The following is a 15,867-nucleotide window of genomic DNA, read 5'->3' as shown; positions in this document are numbered from 1 at the left end:
AAGTGACCGTGATGGGAATGACACTCCTCTAAGCAGTCGTGGAAGGAATGGACCTGGACGTGGTGCGAGCCGTCTAATAACGCGAATTAAGGAGTCTGTAGAAGCCCCTGTATAAGCAGTCACTTCAATCGCCTACGACGTGCAAGGCACAAAAGTAGAAGAATGAAAGGTAACCTGGTACAACGTATTATCCCATTGGTGGCCGAAATTGATTGGAAAAAGGGGACTATGATCCATAACTCACTGTCCTTAAAGGAAGCCTCTAGTGGGAGAGAGAGAGGCGCGGTGAGGGGAGGCAAGAAAGTATCAGTGTTGACCGCTACTCACTTTTCAACACTTTACAGTCGCGCTCATTCCATTCCATAGAAATTGCTCTTGGGGAAGCCACTAACTGCTGAAAGATGGACACTTTATAGACCTTCTGGTACAGTCCTCTTGGCTGAATTCGACAAGGTAAACCTCTGTGAAGCTGTCTTTCCTCATTGCACCTTCAGAGCTCCTCCTCCTCCTTCTAGTTCCTTCTTCTTCACCTCCTTGGGCAGCTCTTTATCCACAGATGTCAGTGAAACGAAACATCGCAAGCACTGTTCTAACTGTGCTATTCAGTATGCTCATTTTACAGGTGCAGAAACTGGGGTAAATAACTTCCCTGAGGTCAGGACACTAATAACAGGCTGTGGGGCTCCAAAGCCTTTGCACTTCAGCACCACACCATTTTGCCCTGAAAGTTGCTGTTCCCCAGGGTTCTGGACCTGGGCCTGGGCCTCTTCTACCGCACACTTTCCCTGATGGTTTCCACTTTCACCTGAGGCCTTTCCTGTCTACCCAACCAGGCCTCTCTTGAGCTCCAGGCCCCCTTAACCACTCAGTGACTAGACAACTACACTTGAGTATCCCATTGGACCCTCAATATCAACTTGTCCAAAATGCGCTTCACTGTCTTGCCCAGGAGTCTATTCCTGTACATTCAATGCAAAACAGCCAATGTTACCTCTGTTCAGCAGAGACACCCAAACCAGAAACCCAGGTTCATCCTCAGCTCCTCCCTTTTCCCCCACTCGCAACATCCAATTGATACACCCCTTTCCTGCCTTTTGAATCTACTTGAATCTACTTGAATCTATAGTTTTTGGCCCAAGGGATCTTTTCTTTTTTTAGCAGTACGCGGGCCTCTCACTGCTGTGGCCTCTCCCGTTGCGGAGCACAGGCTCCGGACGCGCAGGCTTAGCGGCCATGGCTCACGGGCCCAGCCGCCCCGCGGCATGTGGGATCTTCCCGGACCGGGGCACGAACCCGTGTCCCCTGCATCGGCAGGTGGACTCCCAACCACTGCGCCACCAGGGAAGCCCAAGGGATCTTTTTAGAATGCAACTTTTAGTATGATAGTACCATTATGAAGAACCCCCCAGTAATTTCCCTTGGTCAGGATTGAGTGAAGCCTCCTTAGTATGGAAGATAGGTCCCTCCATGAGCTGACTCCTACTTATCTTTCCAGAGTCATCTCTCTCCACATCTCCCTTCTGCTATGAACCACAGGTTCAGCCCACAGGACCTATTATATAATAAGGACAACCAAGGTTATCCCTTCATGTTTCTAAAACACATGTGTTTTAACATTAATAAAAAAATACAAACATCATACATATATACAAAAATATTTAGGTATAATCGCAGGAAGCACCTGGGAAATTTTAGCACATCTTAATTCAAACTTAGTTTAAGACGTCAGAGAAAATGACAGAATAAAACCTCTGAAAATCCTCCCTGCTTTTCATAAAATAAATGAGAAAACTGGTTTTAAAAATGGCCAGGGGGCTTCCCTGGTGGCGCAGTGGTTGAGAGTCCGCCTGCCGATGCAGGGGACACGGGTTCGTGACCCGGTCTGGGAAGATCCCACATGCCGCGGAGCAGCTGGGCCCGTGAGCCATGGCCCCTGGGCCTGTGTGTCCGGAGCCTGTGCTCTGCAACGGGAGAGGCCACAACAGTGAGAGGCCCGTATACCGCAAAAAATAAAAATTAAAAAAATTAAAAAAAAAATGGCCAGAATCTGGGACTTCCCTGGCGTTCCAGTGGTTAAGACTCCATGCTTCCACTGCAAGGGGCATGGGTTCCATCCCTGGTCAGGGAATGAAGATCCCACGTACCATGTGGCGTGGCCAAAATAAAAATGGCCAGAATCAACATTTTCAAAACTCTGGAAGTTAAACAAGTCTTGAAGTAATCTGGGGAGCTCTTCCCCCACACCAATAAAAACACCTAAATTGCAATAAGCAAAGGGAGCTTTATAGTGCTTTATAGTGTTTAAACTTATAGTGTTTAACTCTATCCTTAACCCCTTCCTCCTAACTCCATGGTAGCCTTGAAAACCAGGATCCCACAACCAAGATGAAAATCAGCAGCCTGGCAGCCACCAGAGGGGGCAAAATTGGGCTGGAGTTCCTTCAAGGCCTCAAATCCAGAGAATTGAAATTATTTGACCTGTCTCATGCTTCCCTGGATGATCTCACTTGCAAGTTTGCCTTTATTTGACCTGACTCAAAGCAAAAAGGCTTTTTCTGGGGATGTTTGTCAAAAAGATTTGGAGGCAGTTATCTAACTTTGGGTGGCTGCCTGGAGGTAGTAAATAACAGTAAGAGCAAACAATAGGCAAACCAGGAAGCTTAAAAGGAAAAGCTAGGGCCTGAGCTGTCTATACAGGATACCTCGTTTTATTGCGCTTTGCTTTTTTGTGCTTCACAGATATTCTGTCTTTTACAAATTGAAGTTTTGTGGCAACCCTATTAGAACCATTTTCCCAACAGCATTTGCTCACTCTGTGTCTCTGTGTCACATTTTGGTAATTCTGACAATATTCCAAACTTTTTTCATTATTATTTTATTTGTTATGATGATCTGTGATGTCAGTGATCTTGAATGTTACTAAGGGCAACATGATGGGTACCAATTTTTAGCAAGAGATAACTTTTAAATTAAGGTCTGTATATTGTTTTATTAGACATAATTCTACTGCCCACTCAATAGACTATAGTATAGTATAAATGTAACTTTTATATGCAGTGAGAAACTGAAGAATTCATGCGATTCACTTTATTGCAATAATATTCACTTTATTGTGGTGGTCTGGAACGGAACCTGTAATATATCTGAGGTATACCTATAGAGACTTTGAGAAGCCCAGATATATTCCTGGGAATCTGGAAGGCCATGCACATGTATAGGGCTGTGTGCATACCCAGGGCTGTACACATGCCCAGGAAAGACCGGAGAAGGCCCTAAACCCTCCCATGGCACTGACTTTGAGGGTCTGTGAAAGCAGGAAGTGAAGGCTAAGGCACAGTTGTCAACTGTCTGGCTAAGTGTTGAAGGTATACCATACACAGAGCTCCTCAAAAACAACTGAGAAGTTCATTGGTTCTAGGCATTTATCGAAGTATCTGTATAATCATTAGCTGACATTAAGCTAGTTGAGCAGAGACTTCAGTGGTAACACATGACTTTAAGGAATTTACTTAGAAAAGTCACTAAACAAACAAAAGCAAACAGCAACAACAAAGTCTGGGAGGGGGTGGAATCTGATATTCAGAATTGACATATTATATTATTTTAAATGTCCAGTTCTTAACAAAAAAATTACAAGACATTCAAAGAACTAAGAAAATATGGTCATGCACAGGAAAAAAAATCAATAGAAAATGTTCTTGAGGAAGCCAAGACATTGGACTTAAAAGACAAAAACTTTTTAAAATAAGCTGTTTTTAAAATGTTCACAAAACTAAAGGAAACAATGTCTAAAAAACTAAAGGAAGGTATGAGAATTATGTCTCATCAAATACAAGATATCAATAAAGAGATAGTAATTATTTTTAGATCAAAATCCTGGAATTAAAAAGTACAATAGGGGCTTCCCTGGTGGCACAGTGGTTGAGAGTCCGCCTGCCGATGCAGGGGACACGGGTTCGTGCCCCGGTCCGGGAGGATCCCACATGCCACAGAGCGGCTAGGCCCATGAGACATGGCCGCTGAGCCTGCACATCTGGAGCCTGTGCTCCACAAAGGGAGAGGCCACAACAGTGAAAGGCCCACGTACCGCAAAAAAAAAAAAAAAAAAAAAAAAAAAAAAAGTACAATAAATGAAGTGAAAAATTCACTAAAAGGGCTCAACAGCAGATATGAACAGGTAGAAGAAAGAACCAGAAAATGTGACAATAAATCAACTGAGATTAACAGTCTGTGGGTTTAAAAGAAAAAAGAATGAAGGAAAATGAACAGAGCCTCAGAATCCTTTGGGATACCTTCAAGCATCCCAACATACACATAATGGGAGTTCCAGAAGGAAAGGACAGAGAGCTAGGGAGAGAAAGAATCTTTAAAGAGATAATGATCCAAAACACCCAAATTTGATGAAAAACACAAATCTCCATGTCTAAACATCTGAACAAATTCCAAGTAGAATAAACTCAAAGAGATCCACACCAAGACATCATAATAATAAAACTACAGAAAGAGAAAATCTTAAAAGCAGCAAGAGAAAAGCAATTTGTCACATACACTTGATCCAATAAGGTTAATAGCTCATTTTTCATCAGAAACCATGGAGGACAAAAGGTACTGAGATAACATATTCGAAGTCCTGAAAGGAAAAGACTGTCAGTCAAGAATTCTATATCTAGTAAAATGATCCTTCAAAAATGAAGAACAGGGCTTCCCTGGTGGCGCAGCGGTTGAGAGTCCGCCTGCCGATGCAGGGGACACGGGTTCGTGCCCTGGTCTGGGAAGATCCCACATGCCACGGAGCGGCTAGGCCCGTGAGCCATGGCCGTTGAGCCTGCGTGTCCTGAGCCTGTGCTCTGCAATGGGAGAGGCCACAGCAGTGAGAGGCCCGCGTACCGCAAAAAAACAAAAAAAACCCATAGCACTATTATTTTCTTGAATTGAATGTTGCTTTGGAGAAGTCTGAGGCTAACCATATCTTTTTTTTACCACTTTTAAATATGGCTTGCTTTGTCTGTTTGAAAACCTAAAAAATTATTTTATTCTTGAAGTCTAATAACTTAACTAAGGATATATATTAATATTGTGTAGCTTTGTGTTCAGTGATTTTTTTGGTGGGTGGTGGGCATGCCACACGGCTTGCGGGATCTTAGTTCCCCTGACCAAGGATTGAACCTGAGACCTCCGCAGTGAAAGCACGGAGTCCTAACCACCGGGCTGCAAGGGAATTCCCGAGTGTTCAGTGATTTTTGTCATAATTTCAGGGAACATGATATATTCTTTCAATCTGCAGATTCACTTCTTCCTTCATTTAGGAAAATTCTCTTTTTACATCATCTGACATTCCACTCAGTGGATTCTTTACTGGGGATAACAGTTATCTTTATGCTGAATTACAATACTTTATCTGTCTTCCACATTTATTAGCATCTCTCTAGGCTCTTGAAGCTTCGTCATTTTCATCTGCATCTTTTGTGATTATCTCAAACCAGAAATAGGCCCACACGCATCTGCCCAACTAATTTTTGGCAAAGATGCAAAAGTAAGGCAATGGTTGAAGGATACCTTTTCCCACAAATGGTACTGGAGAAATTGGATATTCCTAGAGTCCCCTGCCCCCTGCCGCTCAATGAACCTCAGCCTAAACCTCACACCTGATACAAAAATTAACTCAAAATGAATCATAGACTTAAACATAAAACTATAAAATTTTAGAAAAACACACAACATAAAATCTTTGGGATGTAGGGCTAGGTGAAAAATTTTTAGACTTGATATCAAAAGCATAACCCATAAAAGGGTTATCACAGTCACACACTCAAACGCACACACACAGAGATGTATTAGTCACAGAGGTTCTTACAAATTGACATAGGAAAGGAAATTTAGAATTGTTCATCTGGGCATAACTAATAAGGTAATAAAGGGAACTGCAAATGAACTGGAGCAAAAAATCTTTGCATGTTTCCTAAAGCTTTCCTGATCCAACCTTTTCTACAATGGCCGCCTAATGAGGAAGGAGCGATTGGTGTGCTATGCGATGTGTAACGTGGCAGTTTGAGCAGCTCCCTGAGTCTGGCTGTGGCGCTGGCAGTCTTTGTGCCCAGTCTGAACTCATTGAAGTGCTTTGGCCTTATTTCCTTTTGTTTCTTGCTTCTTAATGGAGGTTACACTGAGTGGGAAGGAAGTCCAGAGTTGAATGTATAATCACCATGGGAACAGAGGCCACAATCAATCCCTGGGAATGTAGCTCATGGCCCCCACATAACTATTGTCAAAGTCCTTCTTATGCACTTTCTATGTTTTGAATGCTTCTGAGTTTGAGTGAATGCCTGTGTGTATAATATTATAGGTTACCTGGTTTATCCTTGAGGGCAGAGGCAAAGGAAAACGTTGGGCACTTTATACAGACAACGTCACATTCCTCAAACTTCTGGTTTGTGTTTATTAGCTAGGAATCAATTGTGATCAAGTATAGTAGAAGAAAAGTAATTTCTGAACAATCTGAACTCCCACTTACCTCCATTCAGGCCACCATGTCTCTTCTATAGGAGACTAAGTCCAGCATTTATGATGCTAGCAAAATTTGACTTTCTGTCTTCCTCACCTTCATTTCCTCCTGGTCTAGATGACCCCAAAGTGCGATGATCTTTGCACACCCAGTGGTCTTTCTGGGACTCTTAAATCATGAATTGCCTCTTCATCTTGTTCTTCTCCATCGATTATCCACTCAGTGCTCCTTGACTCCCACTGGATTGATATGTACCGAAAGTTTCTGCCCCTGGGCTCTATTCACTCCACAAACCTTCCTAGAGACTGCCTTTCCTGTAGTGAAGACCTACAGTGCCTTCTAGACAAATATTCTGCTCTAAGTGACTCCAGTGGTTACCTTTAGGGTAGACTTAAACTTGCTAAATCTTCACGAGAAGACTCCAACAGGCTTGGTAGAGAGGGGATGAAGAAGACAAAGTCTAGGATCTAATTTAATGTGTGGAAAGCTTCTATAAAGGTCTCAAAACAAATTTGCAAGAGTATGAAATCACCTGAGTCACAAGATGCTATTCTTCAGACATGGGTGTAAGATTCTTATAGAAGTAAGAATTGAACTTGTTTTCAACATTTGCTCAGTTATCTCATATCTGAGAAAAGAATAGGCAATTCAGAAACTATAGGAATGATGATCTGCCAATTCAGTACTTTAGATTTCCAGGGAGAGAAGCTAGTCACATCAGTTGGTTATCTATCTACCTGGATCTCCTGTGTGCATCCCTCTCTTCTTAACCCTGGCTGATTTCACCAAATGTGTATAGAGATTGCTACTCCTGAAGTAGAATTTAATGATAAAGGTATTTTTTTAAATTCCTACCAAATCCATAAACTGGCATCAAACTCTTTTTTATTGATGTCTTTTTAGTTTCAGCGTGCAGTGGGCAGAATTCTAAGATGACCCCCAGTGACCCATGCCCTTATATAATCCCCTCCCTGTGGAATCTCATTCCTGTAATTAGGTTACATTATATGGAAAAGGTGAAGGGATTTTTTCAGATGGAATTAAAGCACCTAATCAGGTGAGTTTAAGTTAATTAGCCCTGGGGGGACTTCACCTTATCAGGTGAGCCCTTTAAAAGGGTATAGCGGCAAGCCATTCCTCTGCTGGTCTTGAAGGAGTAAGATGTCGGCAGTTCTACAGCCGCAAGGAAATGAATTCTTCCAACAACCGTGTGTACTTGGAAGAGGACCCCAAGCCCCAGATGAGACCCCAGCTCTGACTGGCAAGATTGTAGTCTTGTGAGACCCTGGAGCAGAGAACACAGGTAAGCCATGCTCGGCCTCGTAACCCATGGACCCTGTGAGGTCATAGATAGGTGTTGTTATACGCCCCTAAATATGTGTCAACTTGTGCTGCTGTAGAAAGCTCATACACAATTTAATCCCTAGATGTTTGGTTAGCTGTTGCAGAGTGGCTATTTCGTTACCTTGCTTTATTGTCAGTCTCTTTCAGTATGCCCTATCAGCTAACAGGGGAAGGCAGGGGAAAAAACACCCCTTAACACCAGGCTCTGAGCCTGTGTTTTGCATACTATAGACAAAAGAGGGGAAATAGTATAACTATAAATTCTTATTTTGATCCTCCATCGAGATATAAAACTTTCCCCATTGCAGACAATTCATTACCAAATTCTGTTGGTTCTACGTTCAAAATATATCCTGAGTCCATTTTTTCCTTTCAGTCCCCATTCCACCCTAGTCGAAACCACCATCCCTCATAGCCCAGATGAGTAGAAACCAGCCTCCTATCTAGTTTCCCAACAACTTCCCTTTCCCTCTTCTCACTCTTTCCTGACCAGTCCAAGGAGCTATGAAAACACTGGGGGGGGAGGACTATGTCTCTTCCCCACTTAAAGCCTTTCAATGGTTTTTCATTGTTCTTAGGATAAAATCCAAAATGACTCGGGTTCTCCCCAAAGTAATCTTGATCCACTTTCCTCTACAGCACAATTCTCCAGCCCTGCTGATCTTTTTGTTTTTCATTAGGCACATGTCATCTCTTGAGGCTGGAATACACTTTTTTGGCTAATTCTCACTCATCCTTCAAGTCTTAGCTCAAAACTCACTTCTTTAGAGAAGCCTCCCCAGACGCTCTGTAGCAGATGCTATTGAAGCCCCGCATCATCACCTGTACCCAGGTAGTGAACGTTCCTTAGCCCCTACAGGTGTGGCTGCTGCTAACTGCTCACACCTGCACCTTTCTATAGAGAATTGCCTTTGGCTGATGGGAACTGCCTGGCTGAAAGATGCCTAGGAGGTTATTCTCCCCGAAGAGGGCGGCCTTAACCAATTATTAAGTGATATGGGGGTAAAACAGCTCAATCCTCTTGCCTCTGAGACAAATTTGGTCCTGAAGGGAAGCTTCAGAGCTCCTGGTAGGATCAGGCTGAGGCTAGAGTTCTCCTGAAACCGTCTTTACCCAGATTCTCCCCCCGTCCTCACTCTGCGGCTGTCAGTCCCTTAGAGGCCTCTCCAGAGAGCACTCTCTGAATGAATCACTTGCACAAGTGTCCCCACTTCAGGCTCTACTTCTAGAGAACTTGCCCCAAGATGCTCGCAATAGAAATGACATTCGTAACTGTCTCACGTACATCCTCTTTTCCTTCCCTGCACTTTTCACAAGTAGCGATTTTATATTTGTTTGTGGGTTGATTAATTTCACCTGCTTCCCTGTTAGCCATGATCTCTGTGAGGGTGGGGACCATGCCTGTTTCACCCACCTCTCCATCCCCAACAGCACCACGTCCAGTACCATGGAGGAGCTCATAAGTTGTTGAATAGATGAATGAATGTCTGTGGTGTCTGTCTTCAAGATGAGTGTAGCTGGCAGTGGAGGTAATGCATACATTGTACCTTAGACCAGGCCTTGGAAGTTCTGTGCTGCTCCTTTATGTGTTTCTAAGTGGAAGCACTTAGAAAACTAGGCTTCATTAATTAACATTCTTGCCTCATGAGGAGGAGGGTGGGGGGGAGAAAATAGAATGGCAAGTGGTGGTGTTTCTTTATTCACATTAGAGAGATGAGAAAACTGAGGTTCAAGGGGATTAGGCCACTTGCCAAGGCACAAAATGAATCAAAGTCTGAGCTGGGAACCTAATCTAGGGCTTTCTGGCTCTAAAACCCATGCTTTCCTCCTCCTAGGTTTTCCTTCTCTCTCAACCTACTAACTTACTAAATTATCTTGGACCAAATATAAGCAAAAGTTTAAATACGTGAACTTTGAGTTAATGTCAAAACTAGATATAAATCTTAAAATACTGTTAGTCTTATAAACTACCATTAGTCAATATGTGATACTGTATTGAACACCTATAAAGTGTTAAACATTGATCTCACCATGACTAAAAAGGGAAATTGATTGGAGATGATTTTTTAAAATTAAAGTACAGTTGATTTACAGTATTGTGTTGGTTTCAGGTGTACAGCAAAGTGATTCAGTTATGTATATATATTTCAGATTCTTTTCCATTATAGGTTATTACAAGATATTGAATATAGGTCCCTGTCCTATATAGTAAATCCTTGTTGTTCATCTGCTTTATATATAGCAGTGTGTGTCTGTTAATCCTAAACTCCTAATTATCCCTTCCCCATCCCTTTCCCCTTTGGTAACCATAAGTTTGTTTTCTATGTCTGTGAGTCTGTTTCTCTTTTGTATACAGATTCATTTGTGTTACTTTTTAGATTCCACATATAAGTGATATCATATGTAAGTGATTATCTTTATCTGACTCACTTCCCTTAGTGTGATATTCTCTAGGTCCATCCATATTGCTGCAAATGGCCATATTTCATTCTTTTTTGTGGCTGAGTAATAGTACATTGTATATATATGCCACATCGTCTTTGTAATTCAAGATGATTTTGTTTCTGGATTTCTTGCTGGCCTAGTTGTTCTAGGGTCACCTGATGGAATAAAGTGTACCCGTGTTTCAAGGACTGGAACAATAGCTTCTGTATCTGCAGTTTCACCTCCCTCAAAGCCATCCTTAACCCCAGAGTTTACAATGACTCTTTTTTTGTTTATTGAAGTAGAGTTGATTTACAGTGCTGTGCCAATCTCTGCTGTACAGCGATGCGACTCAGGTGTACACATGTATACATTCTTTTTTTTTTTACATTCTTTTCCACTATGGTTAATCACAGGAGATTGGATATAGTTCCCTATGCTATACAGTAGGACCTTGTTGTTTATCCATTCTAAATGTAATAGTTTGCAACCCCAAACTCTCAGTCCATCCCTCTCCATCCCTGCCTCCCCCTTGGCAACCACAAGTCTGATTTCTATGTCTGTGAGTCTGTTTCTGTTTTGTAGATAGGTTCATTTGTGCCATGTTTTAGATTCCATATCTAAATATGGATATCATAGGGTATCTTTGTCTCTCTGACTTCACTTAGTATGATCATCTCTAGGTCCATCCATGTTGCTGCAAATGGCATTATTTCGTTCTTTTTTATGGCTGAGTAATATTCCATTGTAGATATGTACCCCATCTTCTTTATCCATCTGTCGATGGACATTTAGGTTGTTTCCATGTTTTGGCTATTGTGAATAGTACTGCTATCAACATAGGAGTGCGTGTATCTTTTTGAATTACAGTTTTGTCCAGGTGTATGCCCAGGAGTGGGATTGCTGGATCATATGGTAATTATATTTTTAGTTTTCTGAGAAACCTCCATACTGTTTTCCATAGTGGCTGCACTAACTTAAAAAACAAATGGGGGCTTCCCTGGTGGCGCAGTGGTTGAGAGTCTGCCTGCTGATGCAGGGGACACGGGTTCGTGCCCCCGTCCGGGAAGATCCCACATGCCGCGGAGCGGCTGGGCCCGTGAGCCATGGCCACTGAGCCTGCGGGTCCGGAGCCTGTGCTCCGCAACGGGAGAGGCCACAACAGTGAGAGGCCTGCGTACCGCCAAAAAAAAAAAAAAAAAAAAAAAACAAATGGGACCTAATCAAACTTACAAGCTTTTGCACAGCAAAGGAAACAACAAACAAAATGAAAAGACAGGGCTTCTCTGGTGGCACAGTGGTTGAGAGTCCGCCTACCGATGCAGGGGACACGGGTTCGTGCCCCGGTCCAGGAGGATCCCACATGCCATGGAGCGGCTGGGCCCATGAGCCATGGCTGCTGAGCCTGCGCGTCCGGAGCCTGTGCTCCGCAACGGGAGAGGCCACAACAGTGAGAGGCCTGCGTACCACAAAAAAAAAGAAAAGTCAAGTTATGGAATGGGAGAAAATATTTGCAAGTGATGGGACCGACAAGGGATTAATCTCCAAAATATACAAACAGCTCATGCATCTCAATATCAAAAAAACGAACAACCCAATCCAAAAACGGGCAGAAGACCTTAATAGACATTTCTCCAAAGAAGACATTCAGCTGGCCAGTAGGCACACGAAAAGATGCTCAACATCACTCATTGTTAGAGAAATGCAAATCAAAACTACAATGAGGTATCGCCTCACACCGGTCAGAATGGCCATCATTAAAAAGTCTACAAACAATAAATGCTGGAGAGGGTGTGGAGAAAAGGGAACCCTCCTGCATTGTTGGTGGGAGTGTAAGTTGGTGCAATGACTCTTCGTTTTCAGGATGAATTCCAAACTTCAGAGCAGGGTCCACAAGGCTCCCACGGTCTGGCCCTGCCAGCTCTCCTGCCCCCCTTGCTGTCACTTGCCACTGCAGCTTTTGGCTCAGTCATGCACAGCTTCTCCCACGTTTCCTCTGTGCTCCTGCTTAAACCACCTCAGCTGCTTCAGCGCCTCCTGCCAGTCTCTGCCTTCTTTCAGTGTTCAGTTCAGGCATCACGTTCTCTAGGAGGCCTGGCCTGACCCCATCCCCACCCCCAGACCAGCCTATAGATCCGTCCTGTGGGTGCCATATGCCCTGTGCAGTTACCTTTTTATGTTAACTTAAAAATGTTTTACTTTTCATTATTTTTTTAAATTGATAATATATTCACATGGTTTAAAATTCAGAAAGCTCAAGAAAGTAAACAATATGCCTTTTTACCCTCTCTTTTGGCCACCCATTTCCTTTCCATAGAGACAATCGACATTACGACTTCCTCATGACTCCTTTGAGAGACTGACTAGTACAGTCAGTTGACCCTTGAACAACACCCGGGTTGGGGCGTCGACCCTCCATGCAGTTGACAACCCCAGTATAACCTAGAGTCAGTCTTCTGCACTCCCTGCCACCCCTCACAGCATCTTTGATTGTCGTGTAGTAACCTGTGTTGTTCAACTGTACAAGCAAACATACGTATTTATACTCTATATTCTTTTTTCTCCCTTTTGAAAATATACATGGCAGCATATTACATACAACCTTGTGCTCCTGTGTTTTAAAACAACATATCTCAGATCATTCTATAGCACTGCATAAAGGTCTTGAATTTTTAAACGGTCTTTTAATGTACAATTTTACATTGTAATAGTAAATATACAATTATATAGGATTCTGTTGAATTGAATGTGGAGATGCTTTAGGCATCTCCAAATTTACCTGCTTTTAGCAGGGCTTGGCATGTGGTGGGCGTGCAGTTAAAGTTAGCTAGACGCAAGTTATTGTGTGAGGGCTAAGCTCATCTCCACATGCTTTGCTGCCGGCACATGTCTGGGGATCACTAGACCTGCGGGCCTCTAAGGGGTTTGCTGGGTTATTCTCTTCTCCTCCCCTTCATCCATTCTGTCGCTCTCTACCCTGATCTCTGTACCCAAGCGGGAGCTGAGCCTTACAGACATCGTCATCTAGGCTCCCCGCCTTTGGCTTCCCTTGGGGTTCATCCAGTAGGAGGCACTGCCGGGGATGGAGAGCGGGAGATGGAGGTCCTTCCTCCTGCTGCTCCCCTGCCCCAGCATGTCAGTCCCAGCAGCGCTTGTGTCTTCCTCTGGGTAGTGCTGCAGGCCCCTCCCTCCACAGTTCTAACTCTCCCAGCACTCACGACACTGTCTTCCGCCCTTGCCCTTTTCGGTCAAGGTAGTAACAACCCCACTGTTAGTCCTGGGTGGTTCTGATCTTGGGTGGCTTGGCCTGCAGCGGCTTGAAGCAGGATTTCGGTTCCCAGCCAGAGACTGAAGTCAGGTTGCGGCAGTGAGGGTGCTGAGTCTTAGCCACTAGACCACCAGGGCCCAGTGACAAGGCCCCTGGCCCCTTGGCTTTGTAGAAATGAGTTCCCACAAAGGCGGAAAGTAGTGAAACAAGTAAAGTGTTTATTAGGAGGAATGGGCACACACGGGCAGGCTCAGAGAGAGAGTCGTGCCCTCGTGGTAGTTTGAATCACTTTTATGGGGCATTTCTTCCAGGTTTCCTTTGGCCAATCATCTTGCTTTGCCTGGTTCTGAGTCAGTATTTGGTTTATCTCAGGATCCTTCCGTGTGTGTGTGTGTGCGTGTGTGCGTGTGTGTGTGCGCGCGCACATCTCTTAGCCAAGATGGATTCTAGTAAAGAGATCTATGGGTAGGTTGACATCCCTTCCTATGAGGTGATGCCCCCTCCCTTTTGACCTCTGAGGAGCCTTTCTGCGCATGTGTAGTCGGGAATGTCTCCTTGACCACGAGAATGAGAAATATGTGGTCTCTTATCTGGGCAGGGCTTAGCGTCTCTTCCTCTTCATCTTGGTGTATCTGCCCTCAGGGGACAAACTCCAGCTGCTCAGCCTGGGGCCCATCTATCTCCCGCCTCAGTTCCTCATCCCTTTTTGGATCCCTTAACCTTGCCCACATCCCTATAAATCAACTTGCCATTAAATATCTTCAGTTAAACCCTTCGCATGGAATTCTGTTTTCTGATAGGAGCTTCACTGATTTAGGATCTCTTCTGAATCTGAAATTCTATCATTCTAAGCCTTGAGAGAGAGTTTCTCAACTGATTTTTGAGCTATAACAAAATATAACAAAAGCTGGCTAAACAGGCGGTCAAACTGTAACTGATTGTCCAAAGCTTTATGACGATAGTAATAAAGCGGTATTGAGAAGATGAAGCACCTAAAAATCCCCTTTGTTCTACTGTGACTACTTTGCCAGCATCAGCGTTTATGATTCAGCCAGCAATATATAATGAAAATACTCACAGAGTTTAAAGAGTATTTCAATGGCTTCTGCCTAGAGGTTCTTTTCACTCATTGAAGCAGCAGATAGGAACTGAAAAAACAGAGCAAGCAAATAAGACCAGAAAGATTTTATGTGAATTAAGCAGTATTCTGCTTTATACACTTCTTATAATATATATAAATAATGTTTTCAATGTGAGCATTTCTTAAATAGCTGTTCATTAGTGGGCCGTAAATTGCATTTTTTATATCTGTAGGTTTTCTTCCAACCAATTAAGTTGAAAATAGCTTTTTTTTTTTCTCCCATGATTAATAGCTGAGCAGTAGCCTGAAGAGCCTTCAGGGCATTGAGATTGATTCTTTGTACTTTTGAATTGTAAGGAAATCTGCTTAAAGTAAAACATAATGGCTGCAGATTTCAATGTTCCTTATTAGCAAAGCTAAGGCTTTTGAAATTGGTGATTTAGGATTTTCCTTCTGGAAGGATCAGGCTGCAATGTCTACACACAGTTTTTGCTTCTAGACATTAGCTACCAAGAACTTTAAAAGTCACACAAAAAGTAGGCCTGTTTTTAATTGTCTCAAATCAGGCTGCTTTTAAGATAGCAGGATCTTTCTCAGCCATAAAAAGACAGTTTGAATAATTCATGAAATCCTTTCTCTACCTTGAAAATAAAATGAGGGGAATGACAAATAAAATGACTTACTTATTTGCAGCAAATAAATGGAAATTTCTTTGGGAAAACATATGCTATATGTATGCACATGTATATAGATAAATACATACATATATAGGAAACTGAGTCCCCCTTAAATCAAGTTCCCATGCTGAGTTTATGATTAACCTCTCTATTCGAAATGTTATTCTGTTTCTTTTTTTTTTTTTTTTTTTTTTTTGCGGTACGCGGGCCTCTCACTATTGTGGCCTCTCCCGTTGCGGAGCACAGGCTCCAGACACTCAGGCTCAGCGGCCATGGCTCACGGGCCCAGCCGCTCCGCGGCATGTGGGATCCTCCCAGACCGGGGCACGAACCCGTGTCCCCTGCATCGGCAGGCGGACTCTCAACCACTGCGCCACCAGGGAAGCCCTAGAGTAGTTTTTAAAAGAGTGTATGTTGAAGGAAATTGCCAATAGGAACAGGAATCCTGGTGGGATTGGAGGACATGGGCTTCTGAGAGCACGTCGAGACACAGTCCCCTACCCACTCTTCTGTAGCAGAACTAGCAATATCACTGCCTACTCCACTAATCAAATAGCACACAGATGAGAGG

General features: G+C 43.3%; 1 protein-coding gene across 2 annotated transcripts in view; it reads left to right on the top strand.

Moving 5' to 3' along the window:
• NAPEPLD (N-acyl phosphatidylethanolamine phospholipase D) overlaps nt 1-15,867 on the top strand; it is a 77,865-nt gene continuing 61,998 nt past the window's right edge. Inside the window, exons 1-2 of one of the 2 annotated variants that reach the window (XM_081244104.1) lie at nt 1-169; nt 367-453. The gene's annotated coding sequence lies outside the window, so the exon portion shown is untranslated. The remainder of the gene's footprint in view (nt 170-366; nt 454-15,867) is intronic. The other variant, XM_081244106.1, reaches the window with a different exon arrangement.

This window comes from Mesoplodon bidens, assembly GCF_964165515.1.
Source record: "Mesoplodon bidens genome assembly, chromosome: 9".
Taxonomy (NCBI): domain Eukaryota; kingdom Metazoa; phylum Chordata; class Mammalia; order Artiodactyla; family Ziphiidae; genus Mesoplodon; species Mesoplodon bidens.
The sequence above is the reverse complement of the archived record's forward strand: the minus strand, read 5'-3'. Positions and strand labels throughout refer to the sequence as shown.